The sequence below is a fragment of the Plectrocnemia conspersa genome, unplaced genomic scaffold (genome assembly GCF_051122295.1).
Source record: "Plectrocnemia conspersa isolate PC_06_02 unplaced genomic scaffold, ASM5112229v1 ptg000007l, whole genome shotgun sequence".
NCBI classification, from domain to species: Eukaryota; Metazoa; Arthropoda; class Insecta; order Trichoptera; family Polycentropodidae; genus Plectrocnemia; species Plectrocnemia conspersa.
In genome coordinates, this window is record NW_028277171.1 from 7136090 (window position 1) to 7162858 (window position 26769).

At 28.6% G+C, this 26769-nt stretch overlaps 1 protein-coding gene across 2 annotated transcripts in view; it reads left to right on the forward strand.

The window, feature by feature from the left end:
• Pgant9 (polypeptide N-acetylgalactosaminyltransferase 9) overlaps positions 1-26769 on the forward strand; it is a 205282-nt gene that overhangs the window by 72225 nt on the left and 106288 nt on the right. For both annotated transcript variants that reach the window (XM_088188849.1, XM_088188850.1), the window contains exon 3: positions 7937-7987. The gene's annotated coding sequence lies outside the window, so the exon portion shown is untranslated. The remainder of the gene's footprint in view (positions 1-7936; positions 7988-26769) is intronic.

A 26769-nucleotide genomic window follows, 5' to 3' on the forward strand; every position in this document is an offset into this window, starting at 1 on the left:
GCTCAAGATGTGAGTTGTGAAGTTCTTAGTGCAATCAATACGCTTTTATCCATAACAATATCGTTATTTATTTTTGTTTTTGTCTAGAGATTTAGTATTTTATTTAAATTACTCTTCTGTACAATTATGTTTGGACGTGTTTAATCGATATAAAAAAAATATTCTCAAGCAAATACTGGAATGATTTTAAATAGCGATAATCAGAAGTTGATATGGCGTATGTTGTATAACGTGTGATAATAAATAAATGTAATAAAGTAATTAAATAATTTTCACATAACTATTTCAGTACACAAATCTGGTTCTAAGAATTGACAAATTATTTTGTAAAAATGGTCTTGCAACATAATTTTTAAAATTTGACAAATCCTAATAAAATTACAAAATAAATACGAATTCGAATAAAAAAATTTAGCGTTAACAAATAAATAGTAATATAATAAACGACTAAATAAGACCAAAATTTTTATAAAAAATAATTGTATTTTTTAGCGTCAAACGAGAATTTTAACTGTAGAGAGCTTCGCAAAGTTATTTGCAAATAGCTTACTACCTAATTATATTATTATTATATTTTTGCGGCACAATCTAACTTAATTCCCGATTCTTTTACTTATCTAATTAATTTTATTATGTTATACTATCACAAACAAAGAGTATACAAAACATCGAAAATAATGAATAGTATAGTAGTTCTCTATGAGTTAAAGTAGCTTATTATTAGATCATTTTCAATATTTAATATGTATGACCCTGCTCGATTTAAGTTTATCCTCATCCATGAGATTAGAAAAATCTAGATTAACTTTGTTTGTGATGATCGTTCACAATTTTGTTAATATAATAATTATTGATTTCGATCTCTAAGACACAATATAAATTAAGAAAGAGTCCATATGGGATTCGAATAAAATAAAAAATACAATACCGCAACCTAATAATAACTTTATAGTATTATTAGGAGTATTCTTAACGCCATCATATTTTAGTAATAAGCTGTTTTTATCATTTAGATGCATGCACATATATTAAGCATAATGTATTAAAGTAACTAGCATTTTATTTAGCAAACACTCTAGAGAACTTAAATTTCTTATTTTCGGGACAATATTGAACTTTTATTGCTCACGCGACGCGAAATTTTCAGCAACTTTGCTGACAAACTGCCATTTTATTTAATAACGTGCCGGAATAATTTGACCGCGCAGTGCAAAATTTTTAATAAAATGATGTTTTATTAACAGTGCGAACATTTTTTATTTTTTTGTCATAGTATCTCGCGGCACACTTCCCAAGTGGCACAAAACCACTGTTTTATGGTTTCGCGGCGAATTTAACTTTGTAAAAATACTGTTCCTCATAAATTTTACGACCGCGACCCCTCACCGGGCCACCCCTGGCTTCGATTCATCCCGCGCGTGCGTTTCATTAGCATAAATATTTTCACTTTGAAATATCTCGACGGCTTTATTTTGCGATTTTACGACCGTTATACAGAAAGTACTATACACAGTATTATTTTTTACCGCAATATATTTTTTATATCGGTTTCATTTATTATTTATAAAGCAGTACGTTATAAAACTAGCTGCGGAATTTTATGCTTGATTTAAATTTATATCGATTGAATATAGTCAAAAGCTAAGAATTTTTAAAGGTGATATAAAATCTTATTTTTATGGTAGCTGAAAGTATGAAAAGATACTAGGAAAGGATTTTTTACACTTACATACATATAATAAGTGGATATTACTTTATTAAAACATTAATAATGTTTGTAATGTATACGTAAAAATATATACAATGTGTATAATAATTTAGTTGTGTGTATATATAAATATCTCTTTGTAAGTAATATTTTATTTTTGCAACAATAGAAGTAAATATAACTGAATGCATTTTGCTGGTACCAATTAAGCCTAATGATGCTTTTGACACATTTCCGCTTCTCTATTTGCTGAAGAGAGCGCTGAAAATCACAAGATTTATATCCTATTCTATTCACAGTGTAGCTTGTCGTTTCAAAAGGGTTAAAGCCGGAATTGGCTTGTCGGTCTTACATTGAAACTTGCTCAACTGTCTGTCAATCAAGCCTCCCGAAGCTCAATATTGCCGTTCGTCAAAGTAAGGGCAAAAGGTCGTCTCGGACAATGTTTGCCTACTGGAATAATCCATTTAATTTTCCAAACGTATATATTACACTATTCAGACCACGTATTGACGCAGACATGAATAACAACCACCTCATTACGCGATTCCTGTCTGATATAAGGATTACAAATTTCAGTTTCATAGCTCTTGAGACATGAAAAAATATTTCTTGTCTTTTTCACATTAATTATATTACGTTCCGTAACGATTTTCACCAAGAACATGTTTATCTTCAAATATAAAAAGTACTCATATAATTGAAAAATACTCCTATATAAAAAAATGTAATTTTACAAAAATATTCTTGGTATATCTAAAACGGTTGAAGATAATCAAATAAAGTTATAACGATTATGAAATCTTAAATATTCTTGTATAATATTATTTTAGTTTTATATATATTATTACTAATTATTTTGAGATTTCATTTAATTCTACAAATCTAGTTACATAAAAGTTGTAATATATTTATTTTTCAATCTGTTGATTAAAAAAAGATAAAGGAATAATTTTAAGTTGATATACGAGATTCGTTTTCGCATTATTTGGTTTGTTTATTATCTCATTTCATCATCACAATACCTTGATGTATTATATAAATTTTATACTTATAGCAATAGACATATTTTTCATCTTCACCTTTAACCATCAGCATAAAAAGTTGATAAATCGTTATTCCGTTACCGCGTAAGCCCATCCAGATCTTTGTTGATGTTCTTTCACGATATTGGCTAAAACTTCCGCATATATTTCAGTGTCAAAAAAAATAACCACAAATATCCCTTTCACATTTAATACGCGACGAAACCTGTTCACCTACATGATACCGGTGAACCTTGAACTTTTAATGCCATCTCCGAGATGCGTATTTTTATTACCGGTCACACTGGTACTCTATTCGTGCAAGTAACGAGCAATTTGAATAGAAAAAATTGGAATCTATTTTGTATTCGTTGAAACGATTGCCTCGTAAACGTTTTCGTTTTGTTTTAAGGTTATTTTTGTAACAACCGTTACATTTACTATGCTAATGCCGCGTGAGGCGGCGCTCAATGGGTTAATTGAACAACAATAAACAGCAATAGACCGCAAAAATTTCGTGTAACTCGGATGTGTATGTAATGTGCGGTAAAGTGGTCAATGTTATGTAGAATTCTATGACATGTGGGTTAGTGGATTTTTATTTATAATTTAACGTGGAACTCCATCAGAGCGTAAAAGTGAAAATCTTAAGAAATTTCCATAAACTATATGACTTTTTTTGTAGAGGGCTGGCATAAATTATAGTTTCTATTATACAACAAAATAATATTTTTATAATATATTTACAAGTTGTCAAAATGCTTTATTATTGAATGTAAATTCCGTTTCTTTAATACGCATTTGTGTTAAAATATTCCTCATATATGTATGTATCTAGAACCATGCTAGATTTTTTACGCATGTTCTAGTTTTACTAAACAAAAAAAGGTCCACGAATTCAATAGGCGCTGTTATACTATGTAATTAGAACGAGTTAGATTCAGTTACACTGTATAATAATTTTGCTACAATAATAAGATGGGATTGCTTTAAATTATATTTTTACGTAGAATTTTTGTTATAAAAATCTCTAGAAAATAGCGTTAAAAAAAGATATATCCAAAAGCCTTCTTTGGATTCTTAATCACTTATTAAAAAGTATGTCTTTAATATTTTTGAGTAGTTATCTAACCGGATTAACTGTTAGCTTTTTTAATAAAAATATTTATAAAAAATATAATGCTCGTATAATGCTATAATAATCGTTTACTATTTAGTTTTAGTAAAAAATCTGTATTATTGTGTATTAATAATATCCTAAAGAAAATCTTACAGTCAGATTTACAATTTTACCAATCATCATTTTAAAAAATATTTTTTAAAAATATCGGATTAGCGAAAAATTACTATTGTTGAATATTAATAAAGATTGATTGATATAGAACTGTTGGAAATTTTATCAGTAAATATTTACAAAACATTTAATATAGAAATACACGTGTAGCTTATTTAAGAGGTATATGCAGTCTTATACCTGCCAAAAATTGTTATTGGCTGGAAAATATGGGTCAAACGATCATTAGTACAATCGATACAAAATGTTACTATTTTGGATGGAGAAGGGGTTATAAATACATTTTTATACTAAGATGGATGCACTATGTTCGTCGTCAAGGTGACGAAAGATATAGCGAAAAATATCTCTTAGTAACTGTGCAAAATCCATATACCCAAATGATCTGAGGGTGCTTTTTATATTCTGAAATTGAAGTAATCCACTTCATCGACTGAACCGTTGAGGCGGAAGATTATAAAGCTGTCCTGATTTTTTTCCCTTAAATAAAAAAGTACAAATTTAGACGGCATATGTTTCTGCACCCTGACATCAAGTAAAAATATATAGTAATGTTTTTTTAGTCGATTTGAAAGTTAAAATTATTTTTTTCAAAATACTACAGAATTTTAAGAAAATTGCGACTTTTATTAAACCGATAAAATATCTTTGGGAAATATAATAAAAAAATCGATTGCACAACTCAACGAACAAAAAAAAGTGACTGAAGTAGTTCCAAATTTTATTCTTTTATTTTTTATTTATTGATTTGGTTGAAAATACATAAATTTATAAGAAATATATAACATATCTTTAGTGAGATAAGTGAATTTTTTCGTGCTTTTTTATATGCTGTGTTTCTAATTGTAGTTAGAAAAGTTATTATTTATGATATAATTTAAAGTAGGATATATTGTAGTATACATATAAAAAAAGATCATTATTTTTTAATTACACTTGTAACTTACTTGATGCCATGTTTAATTTAATTATATAAAAATGTGGAATAAAAACAAAAAAAGCAAACAAAAATTCAATAAATTATATTTTGATTTAAATCTGTTTTTTACAACATGGTTAATTTTGTTTAAAAAAATTGTTGATAAATGTGGCGTATTTATAGCAACGGTTTATTTTTGTGAAAGTATTTATACTTTTGTAATTTTAGGGCTTTAATGTTTTCGTAGTCACGTTTTAATAGAAACTTTTTTGTAAAGAATATTGTCATTGGAAATTATAAACAACACAAAATACATATAACAAAAACATAATAAATATGTATTTTTGAAAGACATATCATTATTTTTACATTTAATTGCACAAAACTTGCTATAATTTATATTTATAGCGCACTCTTGTTTTATACACATCATAAACCTCATTCGAAACAATACACATATAAAATAATATTCCTCTAATGTATACATATAAAATGTTAATTTAAAATTTAAATTAAAAACCTCTATGCACGCGCGTCAGGGGGGTCCGTATTTGCCGTAATTTTCTTTATGGATTAGGAAATATTTATAAAGGTAATAAAAGCCGGCCGTTAAACGTGACGAAAGTCGAATAAGGGCTTCAAATTTTATGAAGGCGAAAAGACGCATAAACTGAGGGTGAAAAGTTTCGCGGCGCTCAAATTGATCGGAGAATGATTTAAAACGCAAAGATAAGAAAATATCCGGGAAGGAAGTTTTATATTTTTATTATTTTATTTTACTTCGACCTGTAATCCTTTGGCGTTCACTTTCGTAAAATGGTTTCCTTCCTCCCTCACAATGGACATTGTTGCCTCCCTTGACCACTACATTAGTCATTTCCTGTCGCTTTCTCCGCGAAAAGTATTTTATTTGGGCTTGTTTGCCAACCGAACATTTTATCTCACCACAAAGGCTAACCATACACTATTGTACCAAATAGATACACAAATATTATGCGTTGATTGAATAGTAATACGTAATATTTTTGTTTGTAAATTAAAATAAATTCATAAAAACCATACTTTGATATTCTAAAGGCTCTCCTACAGGGTATTATGTAATACTAGTTTTATCATAACGTGAGTCTCAAAACAATAATGCCGTGTTATTACAAATTGATCGCCTCATTAAATGAGGCGACTAATTTGCATCTGCAATTAAATTAATATTTGCATTTTATTAATAATATGAATAGCAATTATCGATAAATTGAACCATTTATAAGCTAAGAGTTATCTTTGCTACTACGTTATAATGTTCAACAAGGTCTCTACTAATAATGTACAATATCTGGATTTATACACTGATTTGAAACGTTACTAGTATTTTTTATAAGTTTTAATTAAAAAATATTTATAAATTGCAGTTTTTTGTTTTTGCTATTTCTATCGAGTTTTTCTAAATAAAATTATTTTTTTAAGAATTTTAAGGGTAGTTATTTTATTTGAATATAACATTTAAAAAAATATTTAGAAGCAATATCTAAATTTAACTGAAATCTGCGACCTCGCTTTTAAAATCTTTTCGAAATACAGATCTTGACCTTCTGTTACGTGATAAGTCAATACATGTGGAAATTGTTACAGCGAACGTATCATCGGAAACACTGCGAATTAGCACGTGACTATGCCGATGATATCACACCGACTTTTTTTAACTATAAATTTAACTGCCATTCACCTTGTGCTGGAATTTTATTATATTTAGAAAAAAATCAGTACTCACGCCCGTCCTTCACGATCCGTGAACAATTTTCGGGGAGAAGTAATAACCGGATCCGCTCGATTCCCATACATGGGATGTATCGCAATTGTGTGTTCGAAATGATAATTGCGATATGGTTTTATTTGCGCTTTTGTGCGAGATAATCGGCACATAGACGAATCGGCTTGATTGCGGTTCAAATGCGGGCGCTAATATGAAGCTCTTGCGTAAAATTTGTAATAAAATCTTGGGTATTGTATTGATGCTGAATTTAATTTAATATTGTCTAATAAACATTAAAAAATATTATTATGAAAGGTCTATATTTCACTAACTTTTGATATAAGTTATAAATATTATTGAACTGATAAAAAAATACAACAATGTTTGAGTCACTATAAATACATAATTGCGTCTCATAGTTGGACCAGGGTTGCCGTGAAGAGAGAAGCGTCTTTTCTTCGGTCTTCTGAGCCTCCGTCGATGTGATTCACTTGGCACAAGTTTGAATGAACTTTTGTGTATCTCATATCAAAAATAATATCTAAACGAGAGTGTATGATGTGTGCCATGTATGCACTCATATTTGCAACTTGATACGGAGGAGTTTTTTTTTTGTGTTACCCACTCTCGACGCCAGCATCAATTGCGATGTTTTAAATGTAAAATTATATTATTCATAATTATCGTTTGCGTGACCGTTGTAGTTTGTACAGGTAGAGATTTGGCAACACTACACTTGTCATTTTGGGTAGCACAATCCACAAACTGTTCGTCTTGTCAAAGCAATATTATTAGGTATGACAATCGAAGTAGCAAAGCTATTTCACTTATCGATGAGCCGTAAAGTTTATTGCGGTTTTAACGCGTATATGGGACAAGTTCTAATTAGGTGATGTATATTTATATTCAATGATATACTTTTGGTTTAAATAAAGCATCTGGGCAACAGGCTTACCTTTTAAAATTCTCTTTAAAGTTTTTGTATTTACAGTTTAATAATACGCCACCTTGAAAACTTTAAAATATTTTTTTTTGTAAAATAAATATTGTTTAATAGATATTGGTGGATTATTATGTTTAAAATGATAAAAAAAAATATGCTAATAACAATTATTCGTCTTTTAATTAGTTGTTATTTTTATAAATCATCAAAATTAGGAAACACATGGTATTTATATAGATATATATGTACTACATATAAAAATAATATTAATTTCATTAACGTATATTTTTATTCTTGCAGATACTCGAATGGACTGGACTACAATACGACTGCATTTGGTTAGATAGAAAGGTATGTAAATATTATAAACAATTCTAGAATTGACTTAATAATTTAAATTATGTTTATTATTTAAGAAACATATTAAGTAAGCTCTTAAAGCAAATTGCATCATGTTATGAACTAAGGAAAAAATACTAAGCATATTTGTTCATATATAAAAATTCATATATGAACAAAAGTAGAACTAATTATTTAAAAATAGTATAGAAATCTAGTCTTAAATTAGTCGATAAGACAGTGTGGCATAGTTTCGAATGTCTTAAGTAGTAATGATTCTTGAGTTTTTTGTTAAAAATAATATTATTAACTCTAACAAACTAATTAAATATTCCGCTGGCAGCGAGACACCAGACTAAAATCAGAGTCTGTGGATCGATCATATATATTTTTTTTATATACTATTACAGCTAACATAGATATCACCATAGCTAATAGTATTTTAAGTTATTCATCCGTGAGATTTGGAAAATCTATTAAAACCTAATCCATTTAATTATTACTTTGATATTCTATGCACGATTGAAATTAAAAAAAACACAAGGGTTCGTAATATATTTAAATGCTGCTCGTTTTGGTATTAGGATTGTACCACTGAAAATAATAAAATAAAAAAAAACAGAGCACGTTATTATATAAAGGATAAGCCTTATTGAAAGAAAAATATAGTTTTGTAGTGATATTTATACAAAGTGTTTTGCTTAAAAATTCGTAATTATTATCTAGATACAAATAGATATAATTTGAAGTAAGTAGTTATAAAAATAATAGTTTTGCAAAAATTTGCTAAGAAAACTGAAGATAACTAAAAAGTTTTGAGTGGAAAAAGTGAAATTATATTTTAAAAATCAGTATATATTATATGTATATATAATACATATATGTTATTCTTAATTAAATTATTTTATTATTTTGAAAATAATTTTGTTCTAGAATTTGCGTTTGTGACTATACCCAAAATTAAATTTTGAACTGTGCTTTGCACAAGGAAATAATTACCTGTTCACATTCAAAGTCTATATTTTTTACATTTTTTTATAAAAAAAATAAGTTTTTACATTACTTAAGAATACAATTACTTTTGTTGTCTAACACGTGTTAAGAAACACCATAGATATTAAAAGTATGTACAAATTATAATTCATCTTTCATTGCTGTTTCTAGCACGCTTAAGACATGGGTTCGAAATTCGAATCTCTTCTGAACCTTGTATTTTTTAATTTTATATCGTATCTAGAAGATTAGAATTAGTGATTATTATGTAATAATAATTCAGATTGATCATCATATATTAGGTTTTTAAGATGTTCCTTATCTCATTGATGAACATTGCGATGACGAATTCAAACCGAACTAGGTCGTATATATTTATTAAATAAGTAATCATCCCTCCCATATGTTTACTTAAGCTCTTTATAAACCCATAGAATAGTTAGTGTTTTAAAAACAAAGTCCGTTATAGATTTCTAATTCAATATCGTGTGCAGTTTAGTTTAGCACATCGTTAGCATAAACCTTAACTTCATAATTGCTAAAATATACGCCGCGCTCTTTATACAAGGATAAACGTTGTGGAAACGTGCAAAAATTCCAATTCGTTCATTTATATGCACTTTTGAATCACGAGCGAGAATGCATTACTAAAATCTGAATTGCAAAAATTAATTTCCGAGAAGCTTGCGTTGCGCTGAAGTCTTCATACGACACCCGACGCTCTTCTCGCAAAATCAATATACTCACTCACCTACTAAGAACCGTCATAGTATCGTAGGTTGACAGGAAGCGACTATCGAAAATTAATACAATGGTTCGGCATAGAACAACACGTTGAACGCCAAAGCCTCCGCAAAGCCTGCGTAAACCTATGATATAATTATGATTGATCGCTCCTTGCCAAACGATTGAGTGTATACCATACGCCATGTGTCGAAAAGGAGTCGGGCTGTTCGAATAGTTGCTGAACTTATGTATAAATCATATTTTTGTGGCTTGTTATCTATGCAGTTAATCTCTTCTTCATATATACAATTAGAGACAATATTGAATAACTGCTTCTTAATTAGGTTTTTTTATTCCTAATATATTATACAAAAAATAATCACATGTCTATTTGCTAGTTTGATTGTAACGATTATTAGACTTAGTTTTAATGTATTCACAACTGACAAAATGACGTGAATGCATTTTCCATGATTACATAAATTTGTAATTATGTGTAAATATGATATACAAGTTATAAGCGTAAATATATGCTTACTATTATTATAATTTGATTTGAATATCAGTGCATTAAACAAATATATTATCTCAAGAAATAAATCAATCACACGTTGACATTTGACATTGATGCGATGTATTAAATGTTCAAGAACTTTTTGAACAGCCCTCATGCGCGTATACATATCAAATGTTGGTTTTGGTCCATTGTAGATAAGGAGGTTGGGCGATGGTGAAAGCGATACAAGCTTGGGCGTCAACAATGACTAATCCATTAATAGTTCAATAAACAATTCAGCCATAATCCATCACAGGCAGGCACCTTTGCAGATTCGGTGCGGTAAGAGCACTCAATAATAAATCTCATTAAAGCGACGCCTTTTGACTAGGTGGATTAATAAATTAATAGACATGTCATTACTAGCGTGCCACCCCCTAAATGTCAACGGGTTTGAATGTTCATTCAAAATCGTGCAAAATTCACAGCTCCAGAATTAAGTGACTACAGAAATACATTACTACAATAAATTCTTAATTTCGGTATATTTTCATACCTTCATTGCATATTGATGCTTCGAAAATAATTTTCTATCTTTTATAAATTATGTAAACAGATAATAAAAACGTGTGAATATTTATATTACAAAACATATACCATATAATAATAATTCTATCTAATTCTTTTGAAATATTCCGCAGCGCCAAAATAACCGCCATTGGCTTGCTTTTTTTAGCTAACGATATTATTTTTCACTTTTTTTGTCCATTAGTCCATAAGTCAATTTTATTGTTCATTGTCACGTAATTTCTCTGCCAAATTTACTTATTTATTCAGATATGAATTTAACGTTGCGCAATTAAGAAAGCCATTATTGATCTCACATACATGCTTGCACACACTCACGCAGCTTCCGTACATTGGCTCGAGATCAAACGAAAGTTGATTCCGTCGGTGTCTTCTTCTTCTTCGAAATCCGTTTGTTACCTGGTGAAAGTTCACAAAGTGTTTATAATGATTTCCGTGTAATCGATTTGTACGTAGACGCCGCATAAAAACACTGACCATATAAAATGATGCACGTAATTGCAGAGATTATATCGAATATTTTCTACTTCTCATTGCTTCATATAACTCTCTTGGTCAGTAGTTAAATTATAACATTTTTATTTAGTATTTTTCTTCAATATTTAAATTTTCAAGTCTAATAATACTACAAAGATTAAAAAACGAGTTATATTTAATATAATTAATTTTATTTTAGAAAAGGTCGATAATAAACGCTAAAATAAATAATAATTAAGTTTGAAGTATTAAATAGCATTAAAAATATTTGTAATGCTATTTATTATATTTAATGAAAAGTTATTTCTAGTTTGCCATATTAAAGTATTTATATTCATAGCCTCCTAATATGGGATCTTGTTTTTCGCTCATTACAAATTGATGGCGAGTTTTTTAAAATTAATTAAAACATTATAAACAACCGTTTTGAGGGCAACCCCGATCCGAAAGCAACGGATATTTTAGTTCTTTCTGATTTATTGTGGATAGCTTGTGACTTACGCTGTTAAAAGTTTTCTCACGGTGGTGTCTTATTTTAACGAAGAAACGTTAGAACGCTTTATAACAAGTCCAACTGTCATTTTCCTTATTTAATAGTACAAATTGATCTTTTAGTTGTAATTTAATTGATTTCCTCACACAGAATATTTATTAATTTAATTAAATTTTGTATCATGCATTGATTTGTGCTTATACTTCAAAATACTATACATGCTGGAAAATAAAACTCTTGTCAATATAAAAGCAGTGCGTCGTGTGTAGCTGTAACATATTTTAAAATCGACTTACTGTAAATATAATATATATATTTTTTATTACTATTTTGGTTACTTAGTATTAGGCAAATAAATATTACAATTATAATACCTATGCTAGTTTTATAGCAACCTGATAAAAATATTACTTGTTGTTAAAAAATAATTAGCATTTTGCTTTCTAGTAAATTTATTATTTTAAACTTTAAAATTAATTATTAAATATAATATAAAACCGAAAAATATATTAAAATTGTTTGATGATATGTTATATCAAAGTACAGAGTGAGTCAACTATCATTTTTTTGTCGTGTATCTTTTACATAACACACTATATGTACACACTATATTTTTTTAAAACATGTACATATATGTAAATTAATTTCTTGTAAATGATTGAACTTTTTTATTGACCAAAAAAAAATAATTTTATTGCGCAGGTTTTTACACAAACATTGTTCTTTCGCACAAGAATAAAGAGGTTTAGAGATGATAATGAAATTTCTGATTTTTTTTCAAGTTTTCCAGCATGATCAATTAGCCATTGAGAAATTGCGCATGCTATACCTACTTTTAAGCACAACATATAAATCATCAATGTTTTTTTTTCAAATCTCTGAAAAATCTTTGACACACCCTTGTTCTTAAACTGAACCATGGTCTTTAATGTTGTTTTTTAAGGAGAACTTCTGATTGGGTATAAAGAGTTGATTATATTAGTAAAATTATTTATGCGTTACATAGATTAACTATGTATAATTTTGGCTATTATATTATTTTACAATGAAAATTAAAAACGTATAATAGAAAGATATAATTGATTTTTAAGATTTCATGTGACCTTTGGCCCACTTTATAATGCTTATTTCTTAAAAACAAATTATATAAATCTCAGAAACGAAAATAACAAATTATTTCAACTTGTAATTTTAAATACAAATAATTAAGACATTTTAAAAGCATATATTTTTAGTCTCGTGACTGATAAGCATAAAAGAATATCAAGAAAACTAAATATTTTTTTATTAAATATGATTTAAATTAATTATTTTTATTTACAGATTTTTGCCGCATTTATAACTAGATAGAGTAGTATGACATTTACATTTATTTCTGAGTAAACAAAAACACTTTTTTGAACCAACCAGTATTTTTGGAGTACAGTTTATTTACAAAACCACTGAAGACTCTTATACGTTCGTTTGTTGATTAGTAACGGCCGTTATTCGACATCTACCGCAAATTAACGACACGGCTATTACGGTGTGTGTATATAATGGACGTATTAATCTTTTGTCGTGGCTGTTTATTAAACGTTCCGAATTCCATATATAAAATACGTACATAGATAGGCACTGTGTAATAGAATTAAGTTTGTATGTAATAATGTATAACGTATACGTGTGTGCTTTATGGGTGTACATAGGCGAAAGCGAGCTTATGAAAGCTCATCGAGACTCATTATTTTATGATCGATCACGCGCGAATAATAAATATAGGTCTTTGAGCTTATTCGATTGTTGCTCAGAACTTCTAATTATACTTGTATCACTGATTGAATTTTTAATAATTTTATTAAGGCTTTATATTCTAAATTTGAGCTTATAGCTTTTTAAAAATGCACACTTGAATGAAAGCACTTCTTGTGTTTTAATATAAAAATTTAATATTCTCCATAGAAATGTCAGATCCTTTGTGATTCGTTTTTAATTTGTTTCTAGATTTAATAAAATGCAAAGTATGTCTTTCAATTAGTACGAGTGCAAGTATATATACAGATATATAATATATTATTGATTATGATAAAAAAAATTATATCGACCTTTTCAATTAAATTTTCTTCACAGCAAATTATTTAAACTATAATATTATTATTACTAAAATACTAGCGACAGCTTATATCACAGTTTTGTAACTAATTATGCATAAAATAATTCAAATTTTTCATTAGAAACGTTTAAGGCTTTTGTAAAATCTTGTCAAAAATTCTATCAGAATTATTGTTAATTAATTGCAGCTTAAATTACAAAAGTACGATGCTATTTTAATAAATCAGATAAACATATTATTAAATTATTTTTATACCGTATTTTAACATTGCAAATCTTATTTTAATTAAAACGCTAAAAGCTTTGACTAATTAAATACGTAAATTTTAATACAATATTCCATAAAATATTTAATTGTAATAAAAGCTTCAATTTAATTAAAACGTTTTTCATTTAGCAGTGTTATGACCCATATTAACCCAATTTGAAGCATAGCTTATTTCTATAAATTATGATAATTTTAATTGAGAACCTAACACCGCTTTGTGCTTACAATATATCACATTCATATGAGTCCTTGTTAGATATGGCCTGACACAAATTAAAATCGTGACTCTTTGGCATTCGCTCGTGTATACAAATATTTATATAATAATTCACAATTGCCTATATGTGTACGTCAAACAGACATTGTGTAACGTCCTTAACAAGAGGATGACTTGATAAGTCTTCCTTTTTGACTTATAACGTAAGCGGATCACGCGATTCTTGAAGGCATCCTTAGGATCACGTCTTTTAGGTTCATCATACATTTCAATCTCCCCTCCTTTTGATATGATAAATATGCTAACCATTTTTATGATAACTAATAATTGTCATTAGCTCAAATTTCTTTACATATAAGCATACACCAAAAAATAAACATACAAAGACCAGATTAAAATTTTCAAGTATTTTATTTTCGAGTTGATCGTTCGGCAGCTTATCTTTAAACGTCTATTAATAAATTTTAATAATCTGAATGCGCTTATACAGATGACCTTTTATTTAATTGTTCTTCATGAACTTTAAATTTACGCAAACATCACGTCACATTATACTTGCTTATAACATCATTCTTATAAAAATAAATCTTGCTTTCTGAATATAAAATATCAATAGTTGTCTAAAAAAATACAAGTTCTAATCAATTAGTTTACACGATGTGAGATTTTTTAAACTACGGTGGTTTGTGGTTGAAAGCTGTCGCAAAATGTTGTTGTTGCCTTTGTGGTGTTATCGTGATGTTTCCTGTTTCGGTCATCTACAGAAAACTTTGTTAGTTAGGACATGAACTACTTTTGCCAACCGCGTAATCCCAAAATGTTACCAAGCGTTTACACGACAGGACAACTACAAATATTACTTCATTCATTAATTAGCCTATTACTTCATACATTATGCTTAATGTTTGATTTTAATTTGAAAAAAAAAAATTGGCCACGCTTAATAATATAAATTATTATCAAGTACAGTACAATTCATATTAAGTAAAAAAATTGTACTTAAGAATTTGAGCTTCATCTGAAAGTATTTCAATTTGATATATTTTCAAGATTATTACTCGAGCATGAAGAAAATATACATGGTATTATTTTTTGGAGAGATGTAACGCAAATACAGTGAATTTGTAACGCGAATACTGAGTACGAGTTATGTTACTTACAGAATAATATTTGTATAATTTAACTGAATATTTGTTTTTCATATCGCGCAATAATATTAGGTTTCTTTTACGGTTTATTGCTACCAAATTTATATTTAGTTTCATGGATAATAATTTATAATAAACATTTAATTATTAACATTAATTATAACTACAAATTATGATTTTTCAATCGTATAAGAAAAAAGTCGTCATAAAAAAAATCTTTAAAAAATAAATAGTTACAAGAAATGTTTAAGAAAATTTGGATTTTAGAACCAACTTGGTAAAACTTTGTCAGAAATTTAAGTGCTTAATTTATTTATCTAATATTCAATATTATTAAAAACAGTATATAATATATAAATAATATTTAAATATAGATCAGGTGCAGTGTCGGGCATCGGTGTCAAATGCGCGATAGTCTGGATAATTTGTAGTTGTTTGGCAGGTCATTGAGTTATCATTTCGAAGTAGAGTGAGGGTGTGTCTAATGGAATTTTTATAAACTAGTTTATTGTATGATCCCAGTATGGTGCGTTTGGGGCAAAATATAAATGTTCGTATCATTTAGTGAATTACGGTCTTTTACAGGTGATACAATAGTCTCTGTCTTGAGCATGATAATACCAGAGAATTTTTAAACACGTATTGAAATAATGATAAACTCTCTAGCATGATTTTAAATACTAGCTATTCTTGTTTTTTGGTAGTTTTTTTGTACTAGTTTAACATTGCTTAATATATTCCTTTGAAAGAGCTTATCATGTTTATATTTTTGAAATAGTTCTGAAAAAAATCGTTATCACATTTGAGTGGCAAACGGTCATTACAAAATATTTTAGCTTTATATTACTACTTATGCTTATTTGTATAGTAAAATAATGTTTTAAAAAAGTTTGGCTGTAAAGTAATTATATATTTATATGTACTTTGTTAATACAAAGAAATGATAGTACATAATATAAAAAAATAATTGTAAGATTAATTTAAAAAACTCATGATAGATGAAAGTTAAAAATTATACGGTGTATATTGGTTGCTCTAAATAGTTAATACAGATTATTTATAAAAATAAATGTTCATATTTGTTTACAGTATTTTTGAGGTAGATATCACTATCTAAGTAAAAGTAGGTCTGGCTAAATAAAATTTGATTGAAATATGATTATGACATATTACTGTTTATAACTATTTTTGCGTTATTTCAATACAATAAAATGTTAGTGGTTAGAAATTACAGGAAAACTAATCAACATCGAGTTATTCATTGGATTATGGGAAATTATTTTTTTGCCCTTTCGAGTTCAATTATTTATATTGTTATTCACGGTGATTATTTGTAATTTATTTGTTACTATGCTACTCTTAATAATATAAAAATAATTTTAATCACATAATTTTCTAAATCATGTCCGAGTGTCATATAGTGCAAACAAATATTTAATAACCCAAAATGTTTTATTTATTCTGAAAGTTTTGTTTTAATTTAACGTTACTTCTTTATGAACTTGGCTAATTTCTGCTTCGAAAGAAGTATATGTGCATACTAATAAGTAGTTCTTTTATACTTTTATTTCCTAGTTTTTGAGACAGCGATCACTAAATGCACTTATCATTCAATTACAAACCAACAATTTACAATTTTTAACTGTATAATGTATGTCACAATTTTGCGATAGAAAAGTTTTAACCCCGCGACGTATCCACTTTGCAGATAAGCCGAAAGCCTTAAAAAGGGGTTGTTAAATCAAACTTTAGCATAATGGAGGCATTGTGAATATTTCATAAGAGCTCTGGGGTATTCACTTGGACATCAAAGGGCTTCACTCAACGTGTTGAACCTGAATGCCTTTCGTTCGCCGTACACACTCTACTTGCCACCGAACCTATCGAAAAAGGTGAATAACGCACGATTGAAAGCACTGAAAGACCGCAAAAAAGTTGTTTAATTCATTAAAAAAAATTAATTCGTTAAATAAATAATACGATGAATAGGAACGCGAAAAGCTAATTAAAATATTAATCGCACCATAACGCCGGGGATTAAAACGAAAAGTGGACTCGGGTCCGTTTACAAAGCGGCTACTTTGGCCGACTTTGCATACAAAGGATGGGAAAACTCATAATATTTTCATCCTTTGAGAGAGAGAGACGACCCCGGTTTTAAAAAGCTTGTTTATTTAGAGAGGAGTTCGAGATGTTTCACTTCTTCTTTTCCACCTTTCGCACGCGTAGTATAGAGAGGTATTGGATTCTTTATTAAATATACGTCGTGTATAATGTTCCGAGCCGAATAATACATTGATAAAGCTCACAAAGAAAAAGCTCTCAATGTGATATTAAAAAAATACACAGCAAATACAGGTAGCTAGATATGCAACCTCACCGCGTGATTTAGTCTAACATAGTATAAAGTATAAATTTATTACGACCCATTTAGTGATTAGATGCAATCGATGATAATGATTTTTGTTATATTTATATACATACATACAGTAAAAAGCAGTTCATTAAAATTAAAATAAAAATACTTTTATTTTAAATTAAAAATTACGTCATAACTCTGTACCGTTACAAGCTATTATATTGTCAGCATCAAACCTGTAATCTTGATTAAAATTTTAAAAGCTGTGTTTCATCTGCATTGCTTCAAAATTAATTTATGGAATTCACTACAATTTTAGTGTTCGTTAGAGTGTTCGATCACAATAAATTAATTCCAAGCGCTCAAAACCTCATCCATTATGCATGAGCCGATGATTCGCACTTCATTCTCTACTAATGTAGATGTATACATATATAGTGTTCATACAATATGGATAAAAGTGAAAGGATCTTGTCTGGTGCCGCACAAGGAAGAATGTTCATACTCATCGTGACTAATTGCTGATGTGTGTTATTTTATTATTATTCTTCGTATAGCTATATAATTTATTGTTTAACAAAGCTTTTTATTGTTTTGGCACAAAGCGAAACTAAACAACTTGATATTTTAATACCGTGTTAAATGCGCTGGGTCATTCATATTACTTCAGAAAGTTCTGTGTGCACATCTATAAAATTTTGTAATTTAGACAAAGGTTACATCGATAACCTTTAATATTTATGAAAAAAAAACAATGAAAAATAATACGACTTTCATTTTTGGCCATGTTAATTTATAATATCATTAATTAAACGACTCAGAAGATATACTACACAATAAAACTTGTATGATAAAAGAATTGATTGATTTCAGTATACTTTCAAGTGTGCCATAATTAATCTGCAAGTTTATTATTATATTTAATTATTTTAATTGACTTCAGGTCTTTTTGTAAAGAGAGTGAATTTGATTTGTGCGAATACTCTAATACAGTTTCATCAGTATATAATTAAAATTCCGAGTTCTTAATTGCCGCATGTATGTCGTTGCTAAAGAGCTATTATAAGCACAAATTCAGAAATCTTAAATATGTAAAAATACTCATGTTTCTTTACCAACATAACGTCAACACATCAAATTTTTATTTTGGTTAACTTTTGACGTTCTAAATTCGTCAGTTGATAAAATGTATTTTCGTAATAAAAAAGCCCACGCTATTTTATAATGCCAATAACGCGTCGGTGGGTAAGTACTACCTTCACGAAATTTCATTACGCCACCGTCACACAAAAGAAAGAATGGGAAAAGGTGACGGCCTTCGTGGTATTATATTATACAGACATAACACGCTCATTTGACCGTGCCAGTTTTATGATTTATATAAGATGTCATCTCACCGCGTACCTGTCCGACCTCTCTTCTTCATCTCTCGGATGCCACGATGGAGGAGAAAGAGGTGAAAGGCAAAACTTGGTTATTCGCCGATACATACCTTCACATCATGATGCATCGCGTACCCTAAGCGTGCATCGACATAAGCCACGAATTCGTGTCTAAGCTTTCATATATTTTTGTTTGAATCAAATCAAATTAGTATTATTTTCTGACGATTCGAATTAAAGGTGGTCTTGAATACTTATGCCTTTGGGCAAATTCTGCTGCAGTCCACCGATTTTAATCTCTCCCTCACGATCTGAGAATGCATGATAGTTATCTTTCTAATATGTTATAAGTTCTTCCAAATCCATCCTGAAAACAAATCTTGTAATGTGACGAAAAAATAATAATTATTTAATTTAAAAAATTGTCAGTTAGTTTGCAAACAGCTTTGGCCGTATCATTTTTAAAAAGCAATGCATGATCATACAAAAAATAAAAATGCTATATGCACTTATGATGGCTTACAAAATAAAATCAAATTCACAGATCTTTATTGAAACTAGGGTTGTAATGCTCTTTAGTAATTATCAGATTTAAATTTTGACTAACAGGACTGGAAAATGAGTAAATAAAAATAGCGATACAAGTTTTTAAAAGTCTTGCTACTGTACATTATATTCGTTTTCGTAGAGTTTTACTTCACAAAAAATATTTATAAAAGGACCGTAGTACATTTTATACAAAATTAAAAAAGTCAATCGAAAAAAGATTGTTTGATAGCAAAGAAGATGAGTTGGCGTACTTGATCAAAAACATTGCCCTAAATATGTTTATACTCGATTAACATTTGGAGTAGCAAAAATTTGAAACTTGTCAATCAGACTACAACTAAATATTAATAAAATATTCGTAGAATCCGTGAATACATTCTCAAAAATATATATCCTGTAAAACTTAGAGCAGGGATTTGTATACCATTCCTTAGAGCAGGGATCGGCAACCTGGTGCCCGAGGGCACCCGAGTGCCCGCAAAGGGTTATTGAAGTGCCCGCCGCTAGCGTTGTATATTATGTACAAAAATATTTACATGGATAATATTATATAAAATAAATTATCCCATAATTCAGAATTTAGTTAGAATTTGTGAGTTAAAACTGAATTTCAATAAACAGGAAAACATTTTTATAAGGCCAATTTCATTATGAAAAAAATCAACAATTACCTCTTTTAAAATTGATGATCTTTTAGCAAAGAAGATAAAACCGTTTGTAGACGGTGAGTTAATAAAAGAAGCCATATTTATGACTTCTGAGTCACTTTTTGATGATTAAAATAATAAAAATGTTGCTAATGAATCTTATTGTCGCCCCACCAAGAGACTGGTTATAGTCTTAAAAATATCAGTACTTTTGTGATATAAACTTATCGGACCACAGTAAGGAAAGGAGTCGACAAGATTAGTCGGACGAGTATTTGACAAAAATTTGTAATTTACAATAAACATTTGCCTTAAATATGTACCATAAATAACAATTATAATAAGAATCAATGTTTATTAAAAGAGTAACAGTATCTAAGTTCCGGCAACTTTTTTCTTACAAAAAAGCACTGCTTAGATCTAATTTTATATAGTAGAAATTAAAAAGCTCCTACTGTTTTGTATTACAAACATACATGTTTGTAAAATAAAATACACACGTTTTAAATAAACCTGTCGATGTGAATAAAAGACATCACAAAATATTATTTACATAGCATTATTTTTACGAGTTATTCTGAACCACCCGATATGGTTGCGCGATTCCACGCTGTATTTAAAATACGTCTTGGAAGCGAAGTTCGCCAATACGTATAGAAAGAATTCAATCACGACTCTGTTTACATGTGCCATTTTCCGAAAGGCTATATATTCAAAGCTCTCGAAAACTATGCGGGAGCTTTTTCCTACGCGCAAGCTCTTTTCGATACGACGTACAACTTTACTGTAAATTTACTCTACGAAAGCGATCCAGCTCTTCACTATACCGGATTCGACTCTAACGGACATTTTTCTCCTATACCCCTTTTTAAATCTGAAAGCGAATGCTATATATCACCCCCATATATACATACATATAGAATGTAAAAGTTTTCAACTGCACGCGAATTATTTCGCATGAAAAATTCGCCGCCGAGACACTTTCGTTGTTCGACTATAAATTTCTCGCATATAGAATATTCTATATGTATAATAAATTTCCTCATCGATATGTGTATGTGTGTGTGTGTGTGTGTGCTTTCTGAAAACATATTTCAGTGGCACAATGAACCGAAAACGGCCAACGTCAGTTTTATAGTCATTTTTTATGGTATTGACGTTTTTATTATTATTTATTGCACTGGATAAAGGTATTTTCAGCTGTATATATATTTGCGCTGATAGTTTCTTTTGTAATATAAAAAAAGTGTGACAAAAAAATTGTTTCAAAAATATTATATTTAAATAGCAGTTACAGTTAAATAAAAAATGGCAAATTTCACGATGATTAGATTAGTTTTAAAACTAAAAAATCTAAATTTAACTGACAAAATAAATACTATTTCTATTTTCAATGTCAAAAATATATGTATTAAATGAAGAGGATACAAATATAAATTTAAATTTATACATATACATAATATTACATAATATATTTAAATTTTGCCTCTTCGCTTAAAAATTGTGACCGTGTGATTTTGCGAAAATCGAAATTCAAAAGGCAAACAGGGTACCCTAGACCCTAATCAACGCTGGGCCGACATGTTGATAATGTAATGTGGAAAAAAATATATTTACCCAAAAAATATCAACTCATCGGCTTGTCCTAACAAATAGGCGTTTATCGTTTTTTTGTTGCAAAATACATACTTTCATTGGACCAGCGACAAAAACAAGAACAAGAAAGAGTTCATTATTCTCTCGCGATCGACCAAATGACATGCAAAACATATTCATGACCTAAATGCGCCAAGACAAAGTACGGCGTCTTAGACACAATGTAAGAAAGTGTTATGGTAATGTGTGTGTGTATATCTGTATTTTATGGATATTCAATATTATAAAACGTCGTAATTTTTAACCATTTTTCATGCAGCAACTTTCAATGTAGCGCGAAGTACGTAATATATTCCGTGTTTTATCTCGTGATTTAGAGTAGAGAGCGTTCATATTTAACCGCGATAATACGACTATTCTCAGATATTGTATAAATATAATACACATCAGCTGTTTATTAAAACAAAGATTCGTGTAATGAAAAGTTAAATCAATCTTTTAGGTTTTAATAATATTGTATGCATAAATGCATTTTCATTTATTAAATATTGAATTCTTATATGTAATAAATAGTCATAAAAAACATATAATACACTTCTGCATAAAATAAAAATAAATAAATTATAAAATCATCTAAAAGCAATACCATGTTTCGATTATCAACTAATATTATTTCAAAGCACGTTTAAAGTGAATTTAATTATTTGTAATTTGATCAGTATATGTAAATTTTGCATTATAATTTATAATGAGGCGTTATTAATTCAAATAAATGTTTTAAATAAACGTATATTAAATAATAGTATGTTTTTAAAATTTTAATGTATCAAAGAATTATCTTTAAAGAGCTATTAAATTATTTATCTTGAATATGACCCTGATTTTTTGCATTTATATTAAAATAATTTATAGTTAATATGTGCAACATATTATTTTTTATTTAATTAAATATTATGTATTAGACCTTTTGAAGTGACATGGAAAATAAAAAAATAAAAAACATAATTTATTAATTCATGGATCATTAACAAAAAATAGTAAAAAAATTTACAACTTGGTAATGGAAAACCAATATCAAAAGTAAAACTTTAATTTATCGTCATTTCACAAATTCATTGTGAAATTAGTATAAATCATGAATTATGTAAAAATATTTATTATTAAAAATGTTTAATAACAATAAATAAGTAATACAAATATGATGAAATGCACTTATATTGACATAATTTAAACAGCAATGTGTCAAAAAATTCAAACTATATTTGAATAAATAATAGAATATTTATTAGTTTGATTTAACATATATATTTAAATTGAATTTAAGCCGTCGAGACCAAATAGGTTAACTTATTGGTAAAAAAACAATACAAAGTAGTATTAAATTACTCAAAAAATATATTACGAGCAAGATTAAAAATTTGAAGCAAAAGAATACATATTAAAAATGAAAAAAATCATTTAATAATAAAATAAGATGATACTAACCGGACCAGCTCACTGTCGCTGACATTAATCAGTCAGTGTTTTAAAAATTCGGATGACGACAGCCATAAGCGAGTCGGCTAGTATGGACATCTTGGCTCAGACGGATCAAAAAGGACGCGATCGTTCCGAAACCCTAAACTGATATTCTTTGAGAATAGTTCGGTTGTCGACGACACCATTCAGTATTATTAGTATTATTGAAAAAATGCTTAGCAACATAGAACTTTCTGCGAGAACTTATACTGTCTCGGATTAGAGTGGCAATTTTTTTTAATTATAGACGCAAGAAATAAACAGTGTATAGAATAAACTCTTACGAAGCATCTGAAGAACACTTAATAGCCTGTACGTGGAAAGAATTTTTAAAAGGAATTGAATGTTGTATAACCATTGACAGTGCGTTTCAAAAACTGACGAACGAAAATATAAAACAGTGGTGAAACGTATTTAAAAGAAGTATTATTTATTAAAATGATATCGGTCATTTTTAAAAATAGTTGAACTGTTAGCAGAGTATGGCCCCTAATGAGAAAACACGTAAGGAATATCACTTATAATGAACTTCAGCAACATTATTCTGAAAAAAAATTAAAAAATAAAATAATTAATATGTGAAATACTGCAATCAAAGAAAATATTATAACAAAGTTGAAAACAAGTAAATATTATTCTACAATTATCGATTGCACGCCAGATCTCTCACATATTGAGCAAATGTAAATAATAGTGCGTTTTGTAAATATATTACCTTTTCCAAATAGAGCAGGAAAATATGTAGAAATACAAGAACATTTTTAGGTTTCATAAATATTGATGATACCCCAGGTAAGGGGATGACAGAAAAAATATTTGAAACGTTACAGAAATATGATCTGTCGTAATGTGATCCAAGGGGTCAAGGATATGTTAACTGCTTCAATATGCGAAAAAATATATTAGAGCATTATTCGTTTCCTGTTTCTGTCATATATTAAATTTATAATTGCTGTGTATGTGCAATAAAAATGATATATATTGTATAAACATGTATAATAAAATATAAAGTGCAATTAAAAATAGATTTTTTTAATTTTTTCACAATTCTCGAGCCGGCACTAAAATCATAGAATGGTGCATACAAGAACGGATAATTATCAAATATCTTATTAAAAGGATATCTCAAGAACATTTTCTGAACTTTTTCGATTAAGTAAGAGTATCTAATTATTCATTGATTTAAAATTTTAAATCCTGATTAAAGAATAGTGTCATCCAAAGTGTCATAGAGAATGCGAATAACTGACGGATCGTCAAAGTGAAATGCGTTACTCATAACAAAGCCCAGTATCTTGGAAGATTTATCGCAGACGTTGTTTATGCTTAGAGAAAATCTCCACATGCTTTCAAAAGGGATTTCGAGATTTTTAATGAAAGTTTCTCTAGCCTAAACGTTCCCACCGATATCGTAGGAATAATCTGATGGCAAACGGTATCGAGAAAATCACACAGTATGGCATTTTCTGACAGATAAGTCCAAAAAAAGTAGCCGCTTTCACTTCGGTCGTCCAATCTGATGCAGCCTTGAACCTCCAGGAGCTTGCTCCTCAAAATAACTTAAAGACACTAAGACACGGCAAATGTATCTATTTTATAATATCGATTAATCGCATACATAAAATAGCAATACTCTTAGATTTTAAAGCTTTATCTAGTAAAGAATATATTGATTCAGATAATGTTTTGCTTCAGATTATTATTATTTATTATCATGACGATGAAAGCGCATTGTTCATAAAATTAGCTCATGACTAGATAATTTATGTGTGCTACTTAGCACTTTTCAAACTCATATACACTACTTCTTTAAGAGAGAAAATCTCCCTGTTTTCCTCTCTTTATATTAATGTATCTTGCAAAAAATCTATACTATAGAAAAACACCGACGCCGTTAATGACGTCGCCCCTAGACGCCAAATACACGCCTCTACGCCGCCTCTACGTGACCGTCGTTAGTCGTAGGCCATAGACGCCCCGTTAATAATAACGGCCACTACGATCCCGCGGGATGTCACCGTTATTCAATATCTTGTACCAATAATCCGGCATAAATTCGATTCACGGCACCAAGCATTTATGACGGCGAGCACGTTTATGACGCCGACGCTGCAAGACCCATTGTTATAATGGCTAGCCGTAAAATATAGGTATATAATATTAAAACACAAGATTTTATTACCATCACTGCGGCTTGCCATTGGCTCACTTGTGTAGAACCGCAATAAAATATTTCGAGACATCTGCATATAAGGAGAAGCTGCCTCTCCGGGGATTCCTTCCGTTATTGTTGGCGAAATGTGGAGTAAAGACAGTTGTATGTACTGGGTGCGCCAAACACATTGTGATTCTTATACCATATGGTTTTCTAAATCACTCACTCAAACTAGTGTTATCTTGACATTATTTTTCACCTAATAAAAAGGAATGTATTTAAAAAAAATTATATTCGAAAAAAAAATCAATAAGCTACATATCTAGGATTGTACTTTATTCGTCAGAATATATACATATAATATATACTAAAATAGAAACTTATTTATTGAATTAAAAAATATAAAGGTACATAGGTTTAATCGTAGACAATGCATTTTTTTGTTACGATACGTAAACAATTTTAATTCATTAAAGTTTTCTATATTATTTAAAGGTACAAACTTATTTTTCTAAATTATTAAAATTATATTAGTTGCGCCTTAAGAATATTAACTTAGCTATTTATTATATTTATATTTACAAAATCACTTATTATTGCATCTAATAATTTTTATATAATTAATTTTGTATTTTATTACAGTACTTGCCTTAATAAAAATCATATCTAAATTTTTCAGATAAAATTTTTAGGCCTCTTAGTTTTTTTAACAGGCTTTTATATTACTAATAATATCTTTTATATCCCAAAAAATTCGTTATTTTGGAATGTGATAAATTATATCTTTATCTAGATTAATTAAAGTTGATTATTTTAATTTTTAAATAACGTTCGATATTTGTCTTCATTGTATATGTTACAGTGAATCTGTATTTTTCAATGAAGGTATATTTGTCTAGTATAAATATAGCTGTTTTAGTAATTTTATATTTCAATATCTTTTTATTGATAAATATATATTTTTACTAAAAAATATAATCTTATTTTGGAAATAGCAAAACGTCCATTTTCTTTTCAAATCCAAATTGTTTAGGATATCTTTGATATTAACAGCAAATGTTCGTTTTACAACTGCTACAGTTCTTCAGTGA